This window comes from Panthera leo, chromosome D3 (assembly GCF_018350215.1).
Source record: "Panthera leo isolate Ple1 chromosome D3, P.leo_Ple1_pat1.1, whole genome shotgun sequence".
Lineage (NCBI taxonomy): Eukaryota > Metazoa > Chordata > Mammalia > Carnivora > Felidae > Panthera > Panthera leo.
This window is the reverse complement of record NC_056690.1, coordinates 63,150,249-63,155,217: the sequence shown is the minus strand read 5'-3', so window position 1 is coordinate 63,155,217 and position 4,969 is coordinate 63,150,249. Positions and strand designations below refer to the sequence as shown.

General features: G+C 39.8%; 1 non-coding gene across 1 annotated transcript; it reads left to right on the top strand.

The window, feature by feature from the left end:
* Window positions 1-4,411: 4,411 nt before the first annotated feature.
* LOC122204289 lies at window positions 4,412-4,517 on the top strand. The gene has a single exon (XR_006195590.1). It is a non-coding gene; the product is annotated as a U6 spliceosomal RNA (small nuclear RNA).
* Window positions 4,518-4,969: the final 452 nt, after the last annotated feature.

The window sequence follows — 4,969 nt, the reverse complement described above, 5'->3', positions numbered from 1 at the left end:
GCCTTGAGTGCTTATGTACACAGTGACACCAGGGAGTAGAAATGAGAGAACAAGAGAAAGGGAAAGTGGAAAGGAAGAGGAAACAAACATCACAGTCATTGCTGAAGGCCATGGTTAGCCATTGGGACCTGTGAAAAACACACAACATGGTGTCCCAAATTAACCAGCCAGGGCAGGGACTCTGGAGCTCTGCCCCACGGCTTCCCATCTCCCATTAGTTAAGGATTAACCCATCCCACCCAGGAAGGTGGTGAGGCTTTGAAGAATTCCCTAATCCAGAAGGTAAACAGACATAATATGCAGGTCAGATAATCTGACCTTGTAAAGAACTACTGTCCACAGCCATGACTGAACTCAGAGGTAGGTTAAGGGTATGTGATGCAGGGCATCAAAATAATTTGCTAGTTAGTGTGTTATAAACACAGTGAGTTCTAGGAAATAAGTTTAAAAAAGTTATAAGCCCACAAAAAGATAAAAGGTCAAAGAAACAGGCATTATTTCAAAGAATTAATACAAACTAACAATAGGCACATGAAAAGAAAAACGGTAGAGCGTGTTAAGTAATGGAAGAAATGTAAATGAAAACAATAAATAACCTCTTGGCTATTAAATTGATATTTCTATACTTGTGAAGACAGAGTAAATTATATCAACTTCTCTGGGAGTTATTTTTGTCTTATGTATTCAAAGAATCAAAAGCATGAATTCTCTTTGAATCAGCATTACCCATTCTAATAATTTAACCTAAGGAAATTAACAACATATTTAATAACTGAAACACCCTAAAATAGGGGACTGGTTAAATAAATCCTAGTGCAAAAATATAATGGGGTATTAGCCATTATCATGTAGTAACTATTTTTAGACATGAAAATATAGTCACACCTTTTTATAAAATGAAATATCTAAGTTACAAATAGTAAGCACTCACGGAGCGAGTTAAGTTTTCTCTAAAAATATTTTATTTTATATCTGAAACTATACATTTCAAAATTTTCAGAAGTAATTATCTTTGGGATTTGTTTGAGTTGTCCATGTTTTCTACACACATTGGTTATTGCTTTTGTAATACAATTCAAATTAGGATTTCTAAAAGAAATGATTCTTAAGGTTATTAGGGAGTAAAACCTATATAGATATTAGACACTTGATAGTCTCAGAAGATCTGTCCCGAGGCAATGGAGGATTTGCAAATTTAAAAATAGTTTAGCCATTTAATTTTCCTCTTGTAATACCATACATTATTTCACAAAAAATTCAAGTGGCTGTTTTATATCCTTGATAACTCTATAGGCTTTAAAATTAGTAAAACGCATTTTGAGCAAAACAAACCATATTGCATCAGTGCTCTAGGACTGGAAATAAATGCTTATGATCAAGAAACTCAAGCAGTGACTACTTGGAGCATATAGTAGGATGAAATCAAATGTCTGGAGTTCATCCAACTTCTTCCGATCATACTGCATGTGAAGAAATGAGGAAAGAGCAGCCCAATTGCCTTGAAATGTGGATGGTAGGTGCTCAGCTATGCTTTGTCACTCAAATCAGCACGTAAGGCGCTGTCCTTTCTATAAACTGATTGAAATCCATGCAGAGAGCCAAGTTCTACTGGAACATTCCTAAATTCAGTCATTCTCATACTGAAATAATCATACTGTTGGTATTTAGAGATCCTAAAATAAGGCACCCGCCATGTGCATATTCATCTTCTTTTTCTCCCTGATGTTTTGACATCTGGAGCCCTGACTATGGACAGACTACTTCCTCCAGGCCTTGCTAATTCCTACTATAAACACTTGCTCTAGGAATATACCTTTCATATGCAAACTAAGCAACCCAGAGCCCATCCCCATCCTCCTCTTTGGTGCTCTCACACTGAAGAACCAATATTCCCCTTCCCTAAACACCCCAGGACCAGGTATCAGGCAGCTAGGAACATACCCTAGGCCCTAAGGCTGGATGACATTATTCATTTAGTCAATCCTAAATCAGTTTACCTTGCCTCACCCATTCCTTCCCTCAAAGGTCACAAGGAAGAGTCTAGCCCATGTCTTCTCCTGGCTCCTGACCTACCCTAGTGCCTCCTAGCACAGATGGCCCCATGTGATGTGGTGTGGCCCCCTCCCCTCGCAAACTGTAACAAACTGCAAGTAACAAACTGCCTTTTTGATGGTAATCCTCTCTTCCATCATCTGTGGGCCTTACCATACTAGAATAATACTTACATTTTAAAACAATCGATAGCTACAGATAGCACCTGTTAATGAGTCTGGAGAAGGTAAGTTCAAGTAGGCAGCAATGCCACATGTCATGTTAACTATCTAATTCCTGTTTGATGTGCTCCATATTTCACATGGACTTTCTAACAGCTTTTTCTTCAATGTTAAGATAGGTTTACTTGAGATGTCAATGGTAATATCCAAGAAGAAACGAAGGTCCCTGAAAACCAATGAGTTAAAGGTCTTAATGTGTCTGTTACACTGTCAAGGCTAATTGGTTCTGTCTCACCTTTGGTGCATGTGCCTGTTCAGAAATGACTTTTGTGGCCAGTGCTGTAAGTTGCTACACAGCACATGAAGCAAGCAGGGCTCATCTAGCTGCCATGGTCCCAGTATCTCTTGTGCCACCAGCTGTCGCTGTGCCCCACTTACCTTCAAGATTCTGCTCTTGCTTTGCGTGCATCAGCCCCTCACCGTTTCCCACAATGATACCCCCAAATGCCCACAAGAATATTTGTTCAAGTTAAAGGTACCTCCAAATTACATTCCACTCTCTGAAGAAAACTTCACTTTCTTGACCATAAATTCACCCGATCCCAGCCTCAAATGAGAGAAGGAAGGGTGGCTAATTAAACAGTTCTGGTTTGGTGCAAAAGTCCAGGTTCACCGACTTGATTCCACTGTACCTGGATTGAAGCTTCTCATACAGGGAGCAGCGGCCTCTCGATAACTGATGGTCATTAAATATTCCTCAGACTCAGGATCCTTGGCAGCCATCCTGCCAATTTCTAGATCTCTGGGAAGCTTTTACATGGGACCAGGGCCTTGAAATACAGACTCTCCACAATGTTTCCTTCATCCTTCAGTGGCCACAGGGTCCGCTGAACTCTATTTTTGTGCCTAGGGACTATACAATAATTCTCACCTGCTTTTAACAAAAATTTCAGTAACTCCTTTTCAGGCCATTTATAAATTGTGTTTATATGGAATTCTTCCATGTGTTCATATGAATCTATGAGTCTGTCAGAATTAATGTGCTCTTTCTTCCTTGCCTCTGGCTTAGAGAAAAAGCTGGTTTTTTATATACTACTTTATATATTTTTCATGTTTATTTATTTTTGAGGGCGGGGGGGGGGCGGGGGAGGAAGAGAGCGTGAGTGGGGGAGGGCAGAGAGAGGGAGACACAGAATCCGAAGCAGGCTCCAGGCTCTGAGCTGTCAGCACAGAGACTGACATGGGGCTCCAATTCATGAACCAGGAGATCACGACCTGAGCCAAAGTTGGACACTTAACCAACTGAGCCATTTGAAGAGTCTCTTTAAAGAGCAGATTCCCAGGCCGTAGCCCAGAGAGACTGACTGAGTAGACCTGGATGAGTCCTAGGAATCTGCATTCTCAACACTCCAGGTGTTCTCGTAAAGGTGGCTCACACTGCATAAAACAGCACCGTTCTACCTATGCCATCTCTCATTACCACTTGTGCATAGACCAGCCTTGCTATTCTGAATTCACAGCAGCTAGCATTTGGTGTTGACTGCCTTATGTTTCATGTTTAAGTTTTATCATCAAGATTATAAATCACTGAAAGGTAGGGATTTTATTTTCTCCAGTTTACTATCCTCCATAGCAGAGAAGAGTGCCTTTCTTACACCAATGTAGGATATAAATTAGTTTTGGGATAGATTGATCATTGAATCTTAAACCCTCAAATGCACAAACCCAAATCTTCTAACTGAATTTAGTTTCAAACAAGCAGCAACAGGCTCTGCTCTTCAATATGGTCTCAGGACATCACTTCAGTTGCTCTAAAAATAGTTATTTAATATGCTACAGTTAAATTCTGATTTTCATGAGAAGGTTGTGAGTTAAATCATGAGTCCTGTTAAGCTGCAGATATCTTTCAGAGTAGTTTTATTAAGGTCCTAAGCAGTTATGCAGCATTCTCCAAATAATTTAGGTAAGTTTGGATACTGTGACCCACAAGTAACCACTTGAACATGGCCTAAGTTAACCATAGTTTTCCATAACCTAAATGCCATATTCCACGTTATCATGTCAAGCTAATGTGAAATAATAGATTCTTACATAATGGTAAAAAAAAAAAGAAAAAAAAGAAAAAAAAAACATCTTACATTTGTCCAAAACCCATCTGCAAACACTAGTCACATGATTACCTTGGGTACAGCTCAGTGGTGCTTGCTTCGGAATTACTTACACTGAAATTGGAAGGATACAAGGAAGATTAGCAGGGCCCCTGCACAAAAGTGACAGTATAACTCAGTGGCAAAATCACCTAAAAAGCTTTAAAGAATACTGATGCCCAGACCATATCCCAGACCAATCAAATAAAAATATCCAGAGTTGTGACTGAAGTATCAGTAGCTATTAAAGCTTCTCAGGTGACTACAGTGTGCAACAAGGTTGAGGACCACCAGGCCCACTTCTTGAGAATCTATCAAGCTTGGTAAGCATACATACCTAAATCCCAGCCCTGAAGACACATAAAAAGTAGAGATATTTTGAAAGCCCCCATGGTTATTCTGATTTACAGTGAGAAGTAAAAACCATCGATGTCCCCCATTTTATAGGTGAGAATTGGGGACAAAGAGATTGTTCCCAATCTCTCCTTAGTGGAAAAGCATGTCTTGGGATACTATTCTCAATGCTTATTAACACTCAAGTTGATGTAAATGACCTGTACTGTCCTCTCTTAACAGCAGCCTGGTTTTCGGAAAACCAGGGTAAACGAG